The sequence below is a fragment of the Elgaria multicarinata genome, chromosome 5 (genome assembly GCF_023053635.1).
Source record: "Elgaria multicarinata webbii isolate HBS135686 ecotype San Diego chromosome 5, rElgMul1.1.pri, whole genome shotgun sequence".
Taxonomy (NCBI): domain Eukaryota; kingdom Metazoa; phylum Chordata; class Lepidosauria; order Squamata; family Anguidae; genus Elgaria; species Elgaria multicarinata.
In genome coordinates this window covers 112847325-112870113 of record NC_086175.1, presented here as the reverse complement: position 1 = coordinate 112870113, position 22789 = coordinate 112847325, and positions in this window count along the sequence as shown.

The window sequence follows — 22789 nt, the reverse complement described above, 5'->3', positions numbered from 1 at the left end:
AAGGGGTGTGAATGGGGTGCCCGATTTTCATAAATTCCCCCAAAATCAGGGGATGATGGGACTGCCTTGAGTCTTGGTGTGCATGTGTATCCCTGGATGAGTTGTCATGGTGGTGAGTTTGAGGTTTCTAACGTGCAAATTGACGGAGCTATGGAAAGGGGTGTGAATGGGGTGCCCGATTTTCATAAATTCCCCAAAAGTCAGGGGATGATGGGATTGCCTTGAGTCTTGGTGTGCATGTGTATACCTCCATGAGGTGTCATGGTGCCAAACTTGAGGTTTCTAACTTTCACAGAAAAAAAGTTGTATACTTTTTTAGCTTAATGCAAGCCTATGGGGGGGGGGAAACGGAGCTCCGATCCGGATCCGGAGCTCTGAGCGGAGAGGAGCAGACATGGGCGGAGCTGGGGCGGAGCGAAGCGGGCCGATCCGCAAATCGCGGATCTGGAAGTGAAGCAGAGCACACCCCTAATTAAAGCTATCTTTTCTCTAAGGAGCTAGACTGGAAATAGCAAGGTACACCTACCTTCCGAAGAAGTGTATAAGACCAGATTGCCATGTCCATCTGTGCCCAGAATGGGAGGAAAATGCTGCTTCAACGATAACATTTCTAATGTATGCAGCTTCCTGCTGCCAAGTCTTCAACCAACAAGTGGGCCTTGCAACAAAATGTCAGAACTCCAGCTATTTTATTTCATCCTTGATGGTTTTCCTTCCCATTCCTTCCCCCTCACACACAAGCACACACACACACCACTAGGTATTCTCTGGTTCCTGATCATGTCCAGTTTTTGCTGAACAGGTTTTGGAGAGGTCCCCATTTTAGAAGTCCCCCCCCCACTATAAATGTTTTGTATGTCTGGTGCTGATACCTCCCTCTTGTGTGTTTCAGTTATGTAAGCAACAGCACTCACAGCCTGGATATTGGAAATAAAGGGAATGATCTTAGGAAAAGTTGTAGGCATAGGCATAGGTCTCTGAATAATGTATTAATATTTTAACACTGTCTGAGGTGTGGTGGGAGATAACTGGAGAGTGGGCCTTCTTGGTTGTGGCACTCTGCTTATGGATTTCTTTGTCCTAGGCAAGCTTGCCTAGTTATTGCATTAATGATTTTCCTGGGCTAAGTGATTTTTTATTTTATTTTCCAAGGCCTTTTTAACTTGATGAGATTTTTATGCTGTGTCCAACCACCACCACCACCCCTGTTATAATTAAACCACAACATTTCAAGACAGAGGAATTATTGAATAAAGTTTATGATTTTTATGTAAAAGCCTGACTGTACAATTGAAACAGAAGCGTGAATGGAGGAATGACTGATAGCTGAGGCTAGAATGGAATGGTGGGTGGGGTTAGTGGCAGTTGGAGAAAGTCAGGTAGAAGGAGAACAAAGATGGTTAGTGAGAGGTTAGGAAAGTGGGAGCAGAGTTAGGATTAAGAGATAGTGACCTGGTTTGCTAACCCATACTTTAGTTAAAATCAGCTACTCTATAAGCCAGCACTACACCTCCCAGCATGCCTTTGGTAGCCTGCAGGTGCCTTTATCCTCTGAGAGGCGTTTCCCACCTCTCATTGTTGAGGAGTAGCATTGCTGAGGAGGGGAGGTAAGCGGCTGTCAGTGGATATGCCCAGCTCCTGCTGGGACTGCCTTGGCCTGCGCTGCTCACCCACCAAGTGTTGCATCAGGACCCTATACTGAAGGGCTGGGGCCGGGTTGGTCACTTGCCCCCCTTCGTTGGGTCTCTTTCTGGACATGCACAGAGTACCTCCCCTTCCTTCCTCCATCCCTCCCACTTAAGGGCAAAGGCCACACGTGCACTTCCCCCAGATTCTGAGAAAACAGCAATATCAGGATGGGTGTGCCTTTGAGCATGTTCAGAGTTCAGCCTCTCAAATCGGGCTTAGTATATGATTTCACAGGTTGTGTTTGTGCATTTGGTGGGGCTACTGTTTTAAAAAACACTGGGAAAAGTCAGTTCAGACTAAGAAAGAGAAGTTTCCAGAATCCCAAGTTACCCGTTTTGCCTATCCCCTCCTCCAACTTTGGGATCATGTGATCATGACCGGGAGTTGACTCTGCCCCTCAGCCCTTCAGAAAAGGTATTTTTCCCGCCGGTTTTTAAAAAACATTCAATGGCGATAGAAGCGGAACGCGGAAACCGGAGAGCTCCGAAAATGGTCGCTTCTCTTCGCCTTGCTTCTAGGGGTCCGCGGTCCACTTCTACTCCGCCTCTGGGCAAGGCGGAGCAGGCCAATTCGCTCCTGCTTCTGCGCTTCTAATCGGAGCGGAGCACATGCCTAGCTTTAATGGCCCATTAAAGAACCACTCTTAGCAATCAAGCTATCCAAGAGCCAAGCAAGATGGTCCTCCTTGGTTTATACAGCATGAACATCACAATGCATTCTCCACTTTGGAGGCCACTATATTAAAGATACTTGCAAAAAAGTAAAGGAAAACCCAGATCCTTTCTGACCACTTTTATTTATTTATGTCTGTGCTTGGACTTTAAAAGTTCTTTACCCTTGTTCCCTTTTGAACAGAGTCTCCAAGTTGACTGTCATAACTCAACCTCACACCCCGAGCTTGGAGGTATTCAAACTGTAGCTGTGATTTCAGCTCTCTGGTACATCTTCAGCTTGGTGAGCAGTTCCTCATCATCTGAAAAGGGAGGCCTGGAAGAGTCCCAGAAATTCATCGCATTCCACTGGGGTTCATTCTCAGCTCATCGCTGAGCTTAGAGACGATACATTGGGATGGGATGCGTTTGCATAATGAGTTCCCGTGCTTTCTCTGTCTTGTCTCCCGTGACATGCTGTTACATGTTCTCTACAATTATTTCCTCCACCACACCCATGTTGCACTCTTGGTGTTCGATGGCCACCAGATCTTCTCTGCGTAATTTTTTTTGCGGTAGCTGCATTTGTTCACAGGCACCAGAATGGTTCCTTTTAAGTTAGCAACTGAACTAGAATTGCTGCTGACCACTTCCAGCTTTCACGACTGTCTGCAGTGTAAATATCAGAGAAAGACTACACTCCTCAATGTTTACTACATTGGAAGCCTCCTGTTCTCATTCACACACTACATATTTTTAGGTGTACATCTAAAAATGTACGAATCCACACTAAAGGCGTCTCAGAGTGGGCTGCATAGGTGGCTGCTTGCAACAGGCTGGAAAAACAGGTTCCAACTAACTGTCAACAGACCTGTATGGGTTGCAGATGGTGTACAATATAATGTGTGAAGCAACAAACACAAAACAAGCAATATTCCTTGCAAAATCTTTGTATTACTACATTACTTCCTTGGAACACAAGAAATGGAAGTAAAATGAGGTCCCCCCTCTTGCTTCTTTCTGACGTGTAACCAAAATATTATGAACATATCAAAACATTTTTCCTCCTCCTAATCAAACATATTTCTGCTATCTTTTAATAACACAACACTACACAAGTTTCTCATTTTAGACTCTGTCTATTCATTCTCTTTATAAACATGCACTAAGGAGAAAACTATTTTCTGAGCATATGGCCGTTGTCTCTGTTTTGGATGGAAAAACGTCTGGCATTTTGCTGACATCACTGCATTGTGAGTCATTAGGAAGCTCTGTGTAAACAGCGAGGTGTTTTCAGTTATTAGAAATAACTGAAATAGTTTCAACCCAGCTTATCAAAAAGGTCCAGATAGATAAATTGATAGAGATAGATAGATAGATAATTTATTACTTTTCTCGATCATCCCAGAGTGCAGGACATGGAGTAACAGGCTCAAGTTACAGGAAGCCAGATTCCAGCTGGACATCAGGAAAAACTTCCTGACTGTTAGAGCAGTATGACAATGGAACCATTTACTTAGGGAGGTTGTGGGCTCTCCCACACTAGAGGCCTTCAAGAGGCAGCTGGACAACCATGAGGAATGCTTTAGGGTGGATTTCTGCATTGAGCAGGGATTGGACTCGATGGCCTTATAGGCCCCTTCCAACTCTACTATTCTATGATTTTACATGGGAACTTGGCACAAATTTTTGGGCTTGGTGTGTGTTGTGCTGTTCCATGATGGCTGAGAATGATGGGAATTGCAGTCCAATACATCTAGACAGTACTAGGTTGGGGAATGCTGATCTAGTGTGTGGAGATAAGTCTTCTCCCCTCACACTTTTTACTGTGTTTGAGTGACTTTCTACTACCGTGTGTTACATTTTAGTGATGGTTGTCAGGCTGCGTTGTGTCGAGAGCCATGCATTCAAGCATGGCCGGGTCCCTCAGTTTTCTTTGTTCTGCACGTTTGAATTTTTAAAGTCTCAAGTTCTTTCTCTCTCAAATATGAAGAACTTTTAGTACATTTTTTTAGTATAGGGTGACCATATTTGGGAAACCAAAAAAGAGGACACCTAGTGTGTGTGTGGGGAAGCAGCTTTCTGAGTCCTGCAGAAAGTACGTTATTCCCCCGCCACCTTAAAGAACCCGATTGGAGTGGAGGAGGGGAAAGGATTTCATTCTGCACTGCCACCATCCACTCCAATTGGGGCCTTTTCTATAATGTCCACGAATGACCCACTTTCCCCTTTAAGACCTCAATTGGAGCTCAGGGTGGGGAAAAGATGTGCCTCAAGAAAGCATGTCACTCCCTCCTGCCATGCTAATGGCAGCCTTAAAGGGGAAGGTGTGTCATTCCAGGACATTATTGAAAATTATAGAAAATCCCCCCTGACACCATGGAAAGAACAAAAACCAGGACAAATCCGGGGAAATCCTGACAGTTGGTCACCCTATTTTAGTACATTCTTATAAAAAACAAACCTAAACAAAATTTTCATTCATATGTATCAGCCTAATTCGATAGGCCCAGCTACTCACAACACGAAGAGGACCACTATTTTATTCTGATATATGTTTAAATGTGTGGTTTGGGCTTGGGAGGGGGAAGTTAAAATGTTTAGCTGTTTGAATGATGTCTTCTGATTGGTTGTTTCATTTTCAGTTGTGTGTGTGTGAGAGAGAGGGCATGTCTACACCAGGGGAGGGAAGAGAGAGAGAGTGAGTGTGAGAGAGAAACTGTCACTGGGTTTTTCTTTGCAAATGAGATATGGAAAGGCTGTCAGAGGGGTAGCATTAGGGAATCTGGGCTAAAGATTTGGGTGGTGGTGGTTTGATTTTCCTGGGAGATGGAGGGAGGTATATTTATTTTAAAAGGAATTAATAAAATAAATAAATAAATATAACATTAGAACATTTATTTTATCACTATGATGCTTAAGTTGTATTAAAAGATCTTTATTCTTGTAAATAAAGTTTTCAATATTTTTTTTGGTATTTTAATCCACACCTGTCTCAGTCTTATTTGTTGAAAATAAAAGGGGTAAAAGACACCATGAAGGAAGTAAGACAAAGGTTGGTGATATATGCACTCATACATAAAGAAGTTTCAAGTTCCCTCATAAAAGGAAGATGGTGGTTGCATAATAGAGGGTAGAGGAAGTGTCTCAGAAGGTTGGGAAGCCACAACCATGCTGTACCTGCCTGCCATGTAGCTGTTAAAGATGGGAAGCCTGTCAGATATATATATATATATATATATATATATATATATATATATATATATATATATCTGAATGCACAGGGATTCAAACACAGGCTTTAAGAGCAAAGCTCTCAAAACCCTCAGCCTGCATGGATATATCTGTCTGTTTTGGATTCTCCAACATTGGCCTTAGCTAGACCAGGCTATATCCCAGGGTGATACCCAGGATTATCCCTGGGTGTCCAGGTGATGCACAGGGGATCCCGGGATCAGGCAGGGATCAACCCTTCCTGGCCCCAGGATATAGCCCTACCCTTTGGCCCTGCTTTTTCTGCGGCCTCGGGCTGAGCCCGAGACCATGGAGCATGTGGCCTGTTTCTGTGGGTTTATCTGGCTCTGCATGATTACTTGCGCAGAGCTGGGAGCCACGCATGGGGCGCAGCGCTCCTCAGGAGCTAGGGTGGGGGGAGCGGGGAAATGAAGTTAATTTTTTTTGAAAAAAAACCTTACCTTTGTGCACGAGCATTTGTGCACTCTGTTCCTTTAAACAAACAAACAAACAAACAAACAAAATGGCGGGTGTGACGCCTCTCCTCCAGATGTCGCTGCACCTGATGTGTAAATGAGGGCAACATCCCATGATACTCGCATTATGGGATCTCCCCTCCTCCATCGTGGATTTACCGGTAGGTCTAGCAAAGGCCATTGAAAATGTTTAAACCTGAAGTTGGTTTTGGTTGCAAATAAGGAGGACATTGTGAATTTGGATATGTTCTTATCAAAACCAAAGAGAAATGAAAGGCTCATCCATTGTGACATGTACCCAACATCCTTTTTGGCACTTGGTTCTCGGTGCAGCATGAGATACACATGCTGAAGCCTGCTCCAGATAGAGGCACCATCATAACTGGAGCTGTGCCATCACTGAAGGTGATGTTGTGCATGCTGTTCTTGCTGGAATATTTTTGTCCACCCTTAATAGTTGAACTATTGCAGTGGTCCTGGATTTGGAGAATATAATAAAGCAGGAAAGCTATCCTCCGAAACCAGGACCACTGCAACAATTTGTTTCCTGACATTAAGCTCCTAGAACCCATTAACGATTGTATTACCCTAATTGTTCTTTTGGAAGGAAATTGGGTACATTTTGTGCTATCCTTGCACAACATGTCAGCAGCAAGGATAACGATAATCCATAATTAATTTCCCCCCCTGAAAAACCTCACAGAATAAACAAAGATGAAAATATATGAATAAGTAGTATCAATGCCGGCAGTGTGTTTCACAATAGCAGTTTGTGTGGGGAAGGAAAAATTCTTAAAACTCTCTCTCTCTCTTTCTCTTCATAAAGCCCCAACTGTAGGATACATTCTTCTTATGCTAATTAAGCATGACTTCACTCTCAGCACAATCAAGACTATTCAAAGTTCCACAAAGACCCGTCAAAGGAGATGATGAGCAAAAAGCAATGTTGGTATTTACTTTAAGAACATCCTGGCTTGGTCCTCCACCCAACAATTTTATTTGATCCTTTGCATTGGCAGAAATGTTCTGTCATCATTAAAACCGTCTCAGCGATTACATTAGACACATTTTTTTTCATGCCATTTATTGCTAAGCTGAAACGAGACCAAGAAGTACAATGCAAACTTTCAGCATGGAATAAAAATAAATACATGCATTAGCAAGGGTAACATATTCCAATTCGGGCAATGAGGATATAAAAAAGTGGGGGAGGTTGGACATTGTTTTAACCCATCCTCATTCAGGCTGAGCTACAAGGGGCATCTGCAGAACGCCAGTTCTGATGTCAGGACTACTATCTCCTACAAGGCACAAGAAACTGTCAATCAGAGCTGGATGGATGGCTCATGATGGGCCACGTTTTAGAATGTGCACCATAAGTCAAGTCCAAATATGAGGTAGCATTACTCCAGTAGGGACTACAGTACAGACAAAGGTCTCTGTGCCTTGGGGTGGTTTTGCCTCTAGCCAAGGATAAGACAGCTCTGTAAAATGGGAAAATGTAAATCTCTATTTGTACCCATAGCCAGCTTCATCAATCCTCAATTCCTGTCCAGGCATGCCACAAATTCCTGCTGGTTGTCTCACTTATATTCTTCTATTTATTCATGACAGTTTTATCCCACCTGTCTTCCTCCAGGAGACTCAGGGGGGGGCTGACATGGTGCCTCCCTCTCCCATCTTTTTCCTCCACTAGGGTCTTCTGTGAAACATTATGGTGAGCGATAATTACTCAGTGAACTTCATGGCCAATGGGGATTTGAACCTCACATGTTCATTACACTTCCTCTATATAGAGTCAAAAGAGCAAGCCGGCACCATAGGTGGTCAACCTACAGCACATTTGTGACAAGTTGAGAAGCCAATGTATTGTGCTGTTTAGAGCAGCCTATCCCAACCTAGCACCCTCCAGATGAGCTGGATGACACCCCAATTACCCCCTACCAGCATGGCTGTTAGCCATTGGCCATGCTGGCTGGAGGTGATGGGGCTTGGTATCTAATGGCAGACTGAGGAAGTTAGAGTGTTAGACTAAATCTGTAGACAACATGATTTAAATCCCGATTGGCCATGAAGTTCACTGGGTGACTCCATATAAACGAACTGTAATGATTATGCCAGATTTTATTTTTGTTTTATTACAAGTCAGGTAGAGTTAATTTCTGTTAGCCTAAGTGTTGCCTTGCCATATTGGAGCACAGTGGCTTATATGGATTGACTTTGCTCTGTCCAGCAGGGTGTTAGTAAGTATGAATGGTCTTCCTGAATCAGAAGGTCTAGTCAAGCATTTTGTCTCCAACAGCAGTCAGGCAGGTAGCCCTGGAATGCAGACCATGAATGATGGCATCATCGTCCCTTGTTGTTCTAGCCCTGAACACTGAGCTTTCAAAGCTAAGAGCCATTCCAAGATCTATCCTCCAAGACTTTTCAAAATTCTTTTCGAAAGGCTATTCTGATAATGAGTTACACAAATTAATAATAAGCTCCTTGCATGTTGGGTTAGATCCAGACTAGATTAGCCATGCTATAGTCCCATTGAAATCAAGGGGTTATAAGATAGTCATGACTAACGTCCCATTGATTTCAATGAGACTGAAGTGGGACTTAGCTTGATCCAGATCCAGCCCACTGTGTTACATTCTTCCCTTTTTTTAACCTATTCCAAACCTATAATCAGTCAATGCCATTGTATCACTTGACCGCTTGTCAAAGCTGCTGCTGTTGGTGTGAGTGTGGGTGTTACATCTTACACTATGAAACAGAAATTCTGGGTTGTTGATCCAGGATAACAGATCTCTGGGAATGACCTTGGTATCCTTGGATTGTGTAAACAAGCCCACAGTGGAGTTTGGCAAGACATCTGAAGAGAAAAGATAGGACATGGAAAAACATGTTATTTCTGTGAAGTCTTTTATATCCCTTGACTCAGGCAGGCGATTGTGCTATTTAGCTCTGTCTGAAAGCAAAAAGCCTAACACTCCCAAGAAAGAATGCTAAAGAGCATTTTGGATTCCAGGAATAAGAAAAAGACATGGTACTGAAGCTGTTGAGATCTGTCACTTTCTCTGGATCACCAAGTAGAAGGTTTTTAGTCCCTGCAGGACTGAGCCTGTAATTATTCTTAAATGCGTTGAAGGGCTAGCAACATGTGACCTGCAGGCTAAAGCTGGGTTTCTATCTTTGGCAAGTTCTACACCAAGCAGAATATTGCATTATGAAAGCAGTATGAAAACGGTATATAAGAGGCAGGAGCCACATCAAACAGGATGTAGCACCATGAAAGCGGTATGAAAGCAGTATGTGGTCTGTGTCTATGAGCTCCAACAGTCGTCAGTGCACTTCAGTACCGCTTTAAAGCAGTAGTGTGGCTCCTGCCTCTTATATACTGCTTTCAAACCACTTTCATATCCTGCTTGGTGTAGATCTGACCTTTGTCTACTTAATGAAAGGTAGAGTTGGGTGTGACCTTGGCTTAATCTACACCCACCACCCTGTCACAATGGAGGAGGGATAATTGTGAGGTTTCATGCTTCTGCAATCGTCCCTCACAGGGCACACGTGAGGGAAGTTTCCCACGAGTAAAGGAGAGCTGTTGTGGGAGGAAGTGCACCCCATGATGGCACTTTTGAAGGTGTATTGGGAGAAGTGGGTGGGACTGGACAGATGGGTACGGGGCATGGATTCCCCCCCCCTTTATATAACTTCTCCGAGATGCACACCAGTGCAAATACACAGAAACGCAAGGGGGGATAGGTATTGTGTGGAAGATGCGCTCCTGCGCATCGATATGATTGTGTTAAAAGAAATACACATGGTCAGTGTCAAAACACGGCAATAGCCAATCAAAAACTGTTGGAAATGGCAGCCACCCACTCCTGCACACATCTGAAACCACTGGACATGCCCCTGACAGTGGTTTGGCTGTTTGCTGAGCCGGGAGCTTGCACTGAACAGCAACAGCTTCGGGGGGGGGGGGGCACACAAGCTGTGGACTTCGGGATCATAGCGAGAGAGCTGGAAAAAACATGGCAAAAGCAGTCAAGAGATATTCCTGAATAACTGAGGGGTCGTCCCTAGATCACTGTGGGAGTAGGTGAACGTCATGTGGTGCGGTAGGGATGACCTCGATATTATTCTGGAATAAACAGCTGGTGTAGATTAGGCCCTTATCTGGCAAAGCTCGTGTTATTTCATAGAAGGGGAAAGTCTGATGTTTTAACCTCAGCAATGCTAACAGCCACAGTTCACAGTTCACCTTTCATTTTGCTTTTAAAAATCTATTTTAAGGTGTTTTATTCTGTTTTTATTGTATTTTATCTTGTACACAGTTTCAAAATTTTGAATGGGGAGCAGTATATAAATATTGTAAATAAATAAATAAATAAATAAATATATGGGGGGCGGCTGAGAGGATGGGAACCCCCAAACAAGCTCATGCCTTCTGCAAGGAGGAAGTGGATCTTACTTCATTTCCAGATGAAGTAGGGGAGGGAATCAAAACTGGAAGCAAATGGCCTTGGCACAGGAGGAAAATCCTTTTTGTTGCTTTTTAAAAGACTTATTGGCATTGAGGACAAAAAGCAGGTTTGTTATGGTGATAATAGCATGCTGTGTGCACTCTCTCTAAAAAAGTATGATGGGAACACTCAGGTTTGAACATAAGAGTATTGCTCAGTAGTGCAGCAAATGCTTCATATGCAGATGGTCTTAGGACCAGTTCTTATCATCTCCATGTAAAGGATTTCAGGTAGCAGGGCTGTGAAAGATGCCGTCCTGAGATCCTGGAGATGTGTTGCCAACAAGGGTCATCAATACCAGGATAGATGAACCAGTGGTCTGACTCAGTGTAGGGAGCATCATATGCATTGCTGAATCTAGCCAAGGTTCATCATTTTGTTTTCTACAGCAGGGAGTTAAATATCTTCAGGCATTTACAAGCAAGGTATGAGGGTGATAGTCTTCTACCATTGTTCTATAGTACCCAGGAATTAGAGATGTATTGAGAAACTGGAACCTGTCCAGGGGAAGGTTAAACAGGGCTCATCTACACTACTGCTTTATAGCATTATTGAAGTACACTGACAACTGTTGGGGCCCATTGACACATACCATATACCGCTTTCATACCACTTTCATAGTGTTATATCCTGCTTGGTGTAGATGTGCCAATGGGCCCCAGCAATTGTCAGTGCACTTTAGTACCACTATAAACCAGTAGTGAAGAAGCTGCTGTGCACTTCACTACTGCTATAAAGCAGTAGTGTGGCTCCTGCCTTTTATATTCCGCTTTCATACCACTTTCATAGTGGAATATCCTGCTTGGCATAGATGAGCCCAAAGATGGGGGAAGGGTCTGGAGAACAAGTCTTATGAGGAAGGAGTTGGGTATGTTTTGCTTGGAGAAGAGGTGATTCAGAGTCATTTTCAATCATTAGAAGTGCTGTCCCATAAGCAATGGAGCAAATTTGTCGTCTGTTGTTCCAGAAGGTAAGACTTGAAGCAATGGCTTCAAATGACAAGAAAGGGGATTTTGACTAAGCATTAGGAAGCATTTCTTCACAGTAAGAGCTATTCAACAGTAGGAAAGTCTACCTTAGAAGGCAGTGGACTCTCTGCTGGTGGTTTTAAGCAGATAATTTATCAGAGAAGCTGTAGTTGGCCTAGATAATCTTTGAGGTCCCTTCCATCTATATGTTTCTGTGCTTCTCTTCTTTACATGGAGGTTCCATTGAAGAATCATGGCTCTTAACCATTGGTAGTCCTGTCCTCCAGAAATTTGCCGGATTTAATGCATCAAAGATTTTGGCCATCACCATGTCTTGTGGTCATGAATTCCATACATCGGGAACATAGGAAGCTGCCCTGTACCAGGTCAGACCATTAGTCCATCTAGCCCAGTATTTTTGACACTGACTGGCAGCAGCTCTCCAGGGTCTCAGGAAGGATCCTTCACTAGCTCTGTCTTGAGATGCCAGGGAATAAACCTGGGATCTTTTGCTTGCAAAGCAGGTGCTCTTTCACTGAACTACACCCCCCCTAATTACGCATTAAAAGAAACCAAACATGGAGGGTAAGAAGCGAAATGAGAGCAGGACCTGGACAATGTCATGTGAGTACCAGGCTGAAAAACTGCATACCAGGCCTGGCGAGTGTGCAATAAAACACTTGTGTGATGGAGTTCATTGTCTGAAGAAATACTTCCTTTTGTCAAGAACAAACTGCCCATCAGCTTTATTGGATGGCCCCAAGTTTAAGTATTCTGAGAGAAGGGAAAAAATGTCCTTTCTTAAAATTGTTGCTGTTCAAAGAGTTCAGTGTATGTATATTAAATGCAACATTTGACATATCAGTATGGCTGACTAATCCTTGGCCCTTTGAAGGTACAGCTTAATGGGGCTCCTCCTCTCTTCCAGAGTGTGAAAGGTGAAACAATATAAGATGGGATATCAAGTTGTTAATTTCATTGGATGGGCCTTGTGCATTCACATGAGCATCCGTGACATTCCTGGTGGATCATGACCCATGGCTTTAATATTGCTTCTGTATTTCAAGAAAAGCTATTTCTGTTTGTGTAAAATGACAGGAATTAAAACTGGCTGTGTGTTAGTGACTATCTACAATTATTTTGGATATGATGATGGTGTTAGCATCATTCTTCAGCCAATCTAGACAAGTTTAAGAAATTGTCTAAGAGGCAGAATTTTTTCTCATGTGCGTCAACATGCATATCAGCTTAATCACAGACTTTTGTAGACATTGCAAAACATTCCTCATATTTTGGCAGAGCAAATGGAGAACAACAAACATCTCAAAGCATTTGTTCACAAGGTGGGCTTTTAGATGGACTAAAAGTGCAATAAATAAATAAAATAAGGGGTGCATTCTTTTTCTTTTCTTTTTTAGCATGCAGAGTTCATTTCCCTTTTGTTTTATAAAAGAAATTTCTCTGAAGGAGAAGAGTCAGTATTTCTCAGACAATGCCATATTGCCAATGCCAGTCCTTCCTTCTTTCTTGCTTTTCCAATTCAGTTATCATTGAATAGTAAGGAAGTAACACTGCAATTAAAGGTGAAATCATTTGTACATTTCAACAGGAAAAAAACCTCCCTCAACTCCCAGAATTCCTCAGTCAGCAATACTGGCTGGGGAATGCTGGGAGTTGTAGGACTTTTTTTCCTTTCAAAATATGCATAAGATTGTGCCCAAGGCTACAATTCTACATACTCCCAAGTACCCATGAGTAAACTCCATTGAAAACAACAGGACCTACTTCTAAGTAGAGATGTTTGGGATTGCACTTTAGATTTAACTTCCTGCATTGTGCACTGTTCATGAAACCTCAACTTCATTTTCATATAAGTTGGATTTTAGCACTCCCTTTTTGCTCACAGGTTCCTCAGATTGCATATATCAAGAAAGCATTTAAAAAACAGAGAGCCATAGAAAGGCTTAAGTAATGCTTATTTTTTATAAAAACTTTTGCTGTTGAACAACTCCCTGCTTTTCACCAAACGTTTGCTCATAGTTCATGATTCTACCACAGAAAAGTGTCTATAAACCTGGACAGCAGGCATGGAGATCACCTCTCAAAAAATGTCTTCACTCCTGAAATCTGACCCATAGAGTGTATTTGCAACCGGCAACTCTCACTGAGGGATACTTAAGAAATGCAATATTAGCAAATTCTGGTATGAACCAACCTGACCCACATTTCCCAGGCTAAAGTATGGATTCAAATGTAGTGGTCCTGCAGTTTTCACACTTCTCTAAATTTTATGATGCCGTTTTTAGTGCAAAACACAGAGAGAGAATATATATATATATATATAAATATATATATATAGGATACAACAATTTAAAAATGTGTACTTTGAAAGAAGAAACTTTTAGAAACATGTAATTCATATTTTGTGAAAAAATATGCTTAAAAAGAGTATTTAAGTATGGATTTTTGTGTGGATTTTCTTTAAAAAAATGCACATTAATGCAGAAATTTATAATTAAACCTATGCGAAACTGACATGGACTAAAATCAGAGTGATGCATCCAACCTTACTCTCAGCTGGGTCTGGCCATTTTTATTTAGATGCGGCATAAAGAATGAAGCGGGTAGACTTGCACTGGTAGCCAGGAATACATCAAAAAACAGAATAAACCACACATGTATCAGCTTTCCTCCTTCTCATGTGGGTGCAATCGGCCTGATGGGAGTGCAGAGCAGAGGAGGGATTTCCAGGGGAGGAAGAAATTTCATTATGCATGCAACAGGCATGTTTTATCAAAATTTACATTTATGTCTCTGTAGTTAATTATCATTTGTCTAAAGGAAAGAAAGCAGTCAGTAGTTTTAATCAGAGGAAGAATTAAAAGGAGAAACAATGACAACAAAAAGGTGTGTGACAAAGGCTAGAACTACACTATTGCTTTATTGAAGTGCACTGATAACTGTTGGGGTACAATCCACATTTCATATTTTGCTTTCATAGTGCTATATCCTACTTTTTATTCCACATTTTAAATAATTTAACACAAGGTATAGATCTGGCCAATGTACTCACTGGGTAGATAGTGTCAGTACACGGTTTAGTCACTAGATGGCACTAGATGAAGTTGTACGTGGGTGGAGTCAAGAGAGTCAATGAAGTTCTTGTCCAGCTTCCTGACTGGTATGTCCTCTAACGGTTTCATGACACCCATATATGATTATTATATTGTATTTCTATCCCACCATTTTTCCTCTTATAGGCAATCCAAGGCATCTTACAGGGCCCTCCTCAACTTCATTTTATGCTCACAACAAACCTGTGAGGTAGGTTAAGCCAAGTCAGTGACTGGCCCAAAGTCACCCAGTTAGCTTCATGGCCAAGTGGGAACTAGAACCCAGGTCTGCCATGTTCCAGTCCAATAGTCTAACCTCTACACCATACTAGCTCTCAAGAGAAGAGCCATATGTTCTGGAGTTTGTAAATCCTATCATGGCTACCGTTACCCTTGATATCCCAATATTATTGACTTTTATGCCCCCTGTTGCTAGTTGGATGCCATGTTGGCTACTTCTAAGTCTGCACAGGAAATGCCAGCAAGAACTAAGGAACTCTGGGCTTGTAGATTGGAACATATATCTGGAACAGGCGCTCACAATTCAGAATACTGCTTATTTTCTTCTAACAATTATTCTGATTGGCTTCCACATTTTTTTAAAGACACAGAGAAATAAGATTGCATAAACATTCTGAAGCTTGATATACTATTGAGCCTTAGTTTTTTTCCTCATGGCAATGGGCTGGGCCCCTCTGGACTTTAGGGCATGGGGGACATTGTCCCTTTCTCCCTCCCACCTCAAGTCCTGTGTGTGTTTCTGTATGTGTCCACTTTGTCTTCTTTCAATGGTGTCGCTGCTCCTTTCCTATCAACTAGGGAACTGTGTTGACGGAGTGGCAAAATGTTACAAGGGGGCTGTCTAAATGCTCAGAAATCCCAGAGGTGGGTGTGTGGTGGTGTGGCATTGCTGCAATTGCGCACCCATCCCGGGGCTTTCCGCCAAAACTGTGGAGAAAAAAAGTCAGGGACTTCCTCCTACTTTTTTCTCTGGAGCGAGGCAAGGACACACAAGATGATTTATTTATTTATTTTATTACATTTATATACCACCCCATAGCCGAAGACAGACCCTCATCTTGCTCCGGAGTTGCAGTGGAGGCATGGCCGGGCAGTGCCTGGTGGAAGGCGGCCTGCGATTGGTCACCTTCCACCAGGAAGAGGGCGGGGCCGGCTCCGATCCCCAGAAAACCTGCGCTCCCTCCTCGGCATCAGGATTACCTGATGCCACCTTGGAGCAGGGAAGCTGCAGGGTTTCTGAGGGCCACGGCACTAACCCAGCACTGTGGAGACACCCCCATGGAGAAAAAATGCCCCAAAGAGATGTATCCTTCCCAAAGAAAATCCAGATTTACATAAAATTTGCATATGCTAATTTATATGTAGAGGTGCAGATGTAGAAACAATTTCTATCATTTAATTAGAAATGCAACACACCTCACAATGGGGCGGGGGGAGGAGGAGAGATGGTGACCTGGTGAACTGTGTGCTTGCTCAGGCTGCTGTCCAAAGGCCAAGTAGTGATGGGCAACTTCAAGGCCCCTGCTCAACCTTCTTTCTCTTTAAATAGGACTTAGATTGGAGAGCCCTTCAAAGGACTGTCCTCTGACACAGTGGAGCCTGGTGGCTTCAATGTCAGTAGGATGGTGAATCTTCTCCAGGTTTCTCTCAGAACTCTAAAGGAGCTATCCAAAGTGCTTCACACCTTAGGTAGCTCCTTTAGGCCTGGTTCAGACAACACATTAAACCATGCTGCTTAACCACAATGGTTTAGCGTGTTGTCTGAACCAGGCCTTAGAGTACTGACTGGTTCTGATGGAAACCCGGAGCGGATACCCCATGGACATCAGAGCTACCAGCCTTCACTTTCAGAGAGAGGACTGCCCTCTGTAAAAATGGCCACCCTATATGGAGCTGGTTACAAGCAGTCTGAACATTTCATGTTTGTTTTGACGGTAAAAACTAGCCCTGCCACTTCCATGACATTTGAGATGCTAAGAGATATAAAACCTTTGCTTTAATAGCTGTTGAACAGGTTATTTCATTTCATTTCTTCCTTTCCCCCCCTTTTGAAAAGATTTAAATTATTCAAGGGATTCCCCCCCTCTTTGTGAAGTGTTGCCATGTTTCTAATTCACACTGACTTCCTTTACAAATGTTCACACTCTTGCTTTCTGCTATTCTTGCCTAATTAACATTTTATCTCTGATTATTTCAAAGGCATTTGATTATCTCAAGGCACTCTTTTCCTGCACAGCAAGATTCTTCCTCTGTTCAAGAAAAGTTACTTTTAATATACTAGGGGGTGGGGGTGGCTGTCTAGAAAATAAAAACCCCTTCTTTGTGGGAGGAAAACTCCATTACAACTTCAGAAGATCTATTTAAAAATCTCATCAAATCTGCCTCCTTTCTATGATACTATAATATTACCAGCACTCTCTTTTTCTTCAGGATTTCATCATGCTGTTCCACTTTTGTTTTTAAATGGCAATTATTACTTATACAGCTTTTCTACTTTTCCTCCTTCTCTTCAGGTTGCAGGTAAAGAAAACTCACAAATCTTCCAGACTTTCTGGAGACCTGTTCACAAGGCACACTTGCTGCTGCTGCTGCTATGTGTATTGTGTTTTAGTACTTATGTTAAATTGGATGTCCTCTCACTAAACAGCATAAATTTTACCTCAGGCAAAGATTAGAAACATTGGCATTATTTCAGCAGCTAACAGGAGCTTTGTCATGGAGCCAGTGCTTAGAAACACACTTTCCTTTGCACTTGAACAGGTTTTATAATTATATCTTCTTCAACAGTATCTTGCTTTGTTTATTCAGGTGATAATTTTAATAGAAATGCTGCTATGATTTACTATTTGTATCCCACCTTTCCACCAAATAGTGTTCAAGGTGCCTAACATTGATATTACTAACACAATAAAATACAATTTAATAAAGTAATAGGGAGTGGCTGTAGCTCACTGGGAGATCATCTGCTTTGTATGTAGAAAATCCAAGGTTCAATCCCTGTCTTCTCCTGGTAGGGCTAGGAAGAACTCCGGCCCTAAACTCCGGAGAACCACTGCCTGTCAGTGGGCATGTATGGGTGTAGAGGGCCAGAGAGAGGGCCAGAAGACCAGAGAGGGGGCGCTCCCAGACTTATTTACTTCCGGGATTGTCGCCCTGTGTCTACACGTGGCACGCAATGTCCCGGGAGGAAGAGGGTGTCACGTCCGCCATTTTGTTTTTGCTTTCTATCGGAAAAGAGCGCACGAGTGACAAAGGTAAGTGTTTTTTAAACAAAACACCTCCTGCTCCTCCACCCCTGATGGGCACTGAGCTCCTGAGGAGCTCCGCACCCTGTGCCTGGCTCCTGGCTCTTCACAGTTACTTGCGAGGAACTGGGACGAACCCGGAACTTCTGCTTACTCTGATTCCCACTAGGAACTCTACTAGGTCTCACTGGGAACTCTACTTCTGTTAGCTGGGTTGGTTGTTTGGTTTTACAGTTGCTAGCTACACATTTCAAGCAAATGGGTCCAAAAGCCATAATGCTCTTTAAAAACAAATAAACAAAACGGGAAACCACTTAGAGTGAGCAGAACTTAGACTGGAGAATGGCTGCATGGTGTCTGAATGTTTAATTACCCCTCCACTGCTATTTTTGTGATCCAAATTGCTCTCCCTGCCCCCACCATCACCTTATTGGCTTCTGGTTTTACGTTTTCAAGGCTAAGTTGCAGCTAAAATGCCTTGGGAGCAGATCAGAGAGCTAAAGTGGAGAAATGACAGGTGGGGAGTTGGCCCCAACAGCAGTGCTCTAAATCTCCTGCTGGCAAAGCAGGACTCTTTTACATGTGTTTGTATGTCATGTAGTTCCTTGTAATGTGGAGTTGCCTCCTGCAACCCACTCCTGTATGTCTCCACATGAAGATCAGTGACCACCAGGTTTGTCTTAATGCCCTCTAGGCTCATTGTTATCTTTTTGGCACCAGGTCAAGACCTTTCACTTCTCCCAGGCATTTAACAGCATTTAACAACATGTGCTAAGTTTTTAATTTTATTTTAATGGACCCCAGAATTGTTGTTGTTTAAATGGATACTGTTGTTTGATACTGTTGTTTTTATATTTTTGATGGTTTTAAATTTTGTATAGTTTTTAATGCTCACTGTTTTAAACTTTTTTAAACTGCCCAGAGAGCTTCGGTTATGGGGCGGTATATAAATTTAATAATAAATAAATAAATAAATAAATTTAATAATAAAATAGCCTGGTGCAGCAGGTCAATATGGTTATGCAGGTTGATAGCTTACTTCTACCTTCCCCAACCTGAAGGCCTCCAGATGTGTTGGAGTATAACTCCAACCATACCCAGTTAGTATGGGAAGCTGCATTATACTGAGTCAGACCATGGGTCCATCTAGCCCGGTTTTGTTGACTCTAACAGGCAACAGATCTTCAGGGTTTCAGGCAGGATCCTTTCCTCTTCTACCTGGAGAAGCTGGGGATTGAACTCTGGACCTTCTGCATGCAAAGCAGGTGCTGTACCACTGAGCTACGGTTCTTCCCCAATGTGTTGATCCCTCATCCAACACATCCAGAGGGCACCAGGTTGGGGAAGACAGGGTTTCTTCCTGAATGTGGCTGCGTCCTTGGGCCGCTCTGCATGGAGCATTTTTTTTTAGAGCCCAGGATTCAGCCCTGTGACCCCACAGTTTCCCCACAGCAAACTTTTAAATAACTCCTGTGTGACTCCTTCTCATCTATTTCTATCCAATATTTGGCTAGCTTCAGGAAATTAGAAATATTTGTCTTGTAAGAATGTTGTCATGTTCATGATGGTTAGTTCTGCATTGTGCATTTCGCAAATGTTTTGCTTTGCATACCACTGACTCTAAGCCGTCTTTAATTATCATAAACAGGAAAGTGAAGACAAGAAGAAACATATTTCCCAGTACCCTTTCACTAGTTTTTTTGCAACATGCAATAGCAGATTTTATTTTAATTTTTCAAGGAATGTGCTGGTACAGTAAGTAGGCCTTCTATTTCTTCATCATGACCAAAAGTTGAAATGTAATGTTTATTTTGTGCTTTTTATACTTTTTCATATTTTCTTTAACCGTCCCACTACACTTCTATGGTGTTCTTCATTTATAACAGAATGTGAGGAAATGTATTAGTTTTTATATTGACACAACAGTAGCGTAGATTTTAGACTCAGTCATACTGAATATTATATTTACTTTTAAGAGCTGCCCGGACTACATATTGGGTGGCTGATATAAATACTGTAAATAAAATAAATTGAAAGTTAATTCATGCTAGTTAACAATTTATATATTTATTACTTTCCTATACCGCTCCAGCTCTGTGAATGCATATTGAGGCCTTCCTAAAACTTACTTGGGTTACAGTATGTGTATTTCAAGAAGTGGATCAAAGGTCAGAAATGGCTTTACTAGAGCATTAGACAAAATCCTGGAGGAGAAGACTGGCTACTAGTCCTGATGGCTATATATATACTGATGTACACCAGTTGCAGGGAAACATGGGCAGAAGGGTGCTTTTGCACTCATGTCTTGCTTGTGGTCCCTGGTTGACTGCAGGTCTCGGGTTGACTGAAACATATTGTGGTTCCCTGGTTGACTGAAGCAGCTTCAGACTTGCACATTCCTAGCAATCATGTATCTGGTTTTGTTCTAGGGACCCCAATGAGGATCAAGCACACAATCCTAATAAAAATTGCCCCCTCCCCCAATGCAGGTAATTGTTCCTGGACGGAAGATGCCATCAATGGTCTAAAGCACGACAAGTTCTGTGTTGGTCTGTTACTAGAATAAAAATGGCAATTGATGGTGACCTCTTACTAGTATTGGCTAGAGATGAGTGATAGGAAGAGGATCAAGAATCTGATGCATTTGGATTCAAGCAAGTATAAAGAAAGTGCTTGTTCTTCCAAATTTTCTATGGTGATTTAGTTTGCTCAATGCAGCAATTGGATTATATATACAGATGTAATATTATAGACACAGGTGTGTTTTTAAAAAAACCAATTCCGGTTAACAAGAAACTATTTATGTCTTCTGGTCAGTATATGAACAAAATGAGTTCATACTGACAGTACACATGATTTGTATATAAATGGCCTGATAAGTAACCAATGAATCTTGATATAATTTAGCATGAATTAGAACAGGTGTATCAGTATTAAAATGCAAAGCAGTATTAAAAAGCAACATCCTTAGTTAAACTCTTTTTCAAGAGACAGACTGGGTTGAATCCAATGTTAGTCTAACTTAAATCCCACCCATTTCAACAGGTATTCTCTAAGGAGGATTAACATCGGATGCAACCGTTTGCACTGTAGGTCTGTACTAAATATTCTCATTTCAATTTTCATGTAAACAAAAGGTGGGGAGAAGCAAGGTGGTAGGGTAGATCCCACCCACCCTCCTGAAAAGCTGAGAATGTGCAAATATTCTACCAATTAAAATCTTGTTCAGCAACATTGTTTCCCTGGGTGCTTTTTCTGCACCATGATGTTCTTCATGCTGCTACATGGGCAATTCCAGACAATAAGGGATTAGGAAGCCTGGAATGATGCTACAATGCCAGTCTGGTTTGGCCACATGACATTACTGAAGACTAATAACCAATTAACTGAGAGTGATAGGGGCATTTTGGGGGGGGATTAGTTTAGGGTGACCATATGAAAAGGAGGACAGGGCTCCTGTATCTTTAAAAGTTGCATAGAAAAGGAAATTTCAGCAGGTGTCATTTGTATGCATGCAGCACCTGGTGAAATTCCCTCTTCATCACAACAGTTAAAGGTGCAGGAGCTATATTAGAGTGACCAGATTCTCCATATATACAAATGACACCTGCTGAAATTCCCTTTTCTATGCAACTGTTAAAGAAGCAGGATCCCTGTCCTCCTTTTCATATGGTCACTCTAGATTAGTTAGACAGATGGTCCCATCCAATCAGGGATCACAGAGTGATTGGGCAAACATTTTTCCATGGAGCACTGAAAAATCCTCAAAGAAGGGAAGGTGGTGCCTAATTGAGTAGGTTCCACTCAGTGAAAGGCACACTGTAAATTGAATACAAAATGTAGTTTACTAAAGACAATGACTATTATTAGGCGTAACAATGGGAAAGTATTACCCACCATCTACATATTTTATGTCCATGATGAGTATTTATGCCTGATTTATTACCTCCAGTGAAAAGCACAGCAGTAAGAAACTGATAGATGACTCACAATTTTTCAGTACCACTGTTTTATCCTCCAAATTATGGCTTCACACAATCCCCTTCATAACAATATAGTCCTGCTGAAAAACCATCCAAAATGCATTGGAGGAAATGCAGAACCATTGAATTATACCTTTGTTTCTAATAAGCAGTTTAACATCCTCTTTGTTCATAAACACAATTTTCCCAGGTGCTCAGCAGAAGGATATATATATATTCTAACACTTGCTTCAAGACAGGATAGTAGACAGAGACTACAAAGAGGATATGGATCTACTCATGTGATTAGTCTCTCTTTAATTATAACGTTTTCATAATTTCAACTAAGGCCCCTTTTCAAGAGCAGTTAGATTTTCACTTTCTAAAAGTCCTCAAAGGTCTGACTCATGTTTTAAGAGCATAGCCAATAACTCCCTATAATGGGATTTTTCAGAAAGAAAAGCTCCATAAGGCGATTATTGATGTATTGTTAACTACAATCCTTTCAATTTCCTCTAAAGAGCAATCACTTTGGCTTCATAGTAAGGTTACTGCCTGAGTAAGAGAGTTTCTGATACTTTGAAACAGCTAGGTCAGGGGTGGGCAACTTGTAGCCATGTGCTGTTGGACTGCAACTCCCAGCAGCCCTAGCCAGCATAGCAATGGTGAGGGATGATGGGAGTTGCAGCCCAACAACAACTGGAGGACCACAAGGTACTCACTCCTGAGTTGGGTGCTCCTGCTCTGAGGACTGACTTGGTATGTGAGCATCCAACATTGCCTCATTTCCACTTGACTTCATCTGTTGTCCACAAGATTGTCACACAAAGAAATCAGATTAGCCATGTAGCACTGCGATGACATTCATTTTACTGCATGTTCCCTGACTGATTGGGCTCACCCATTCGACTAAT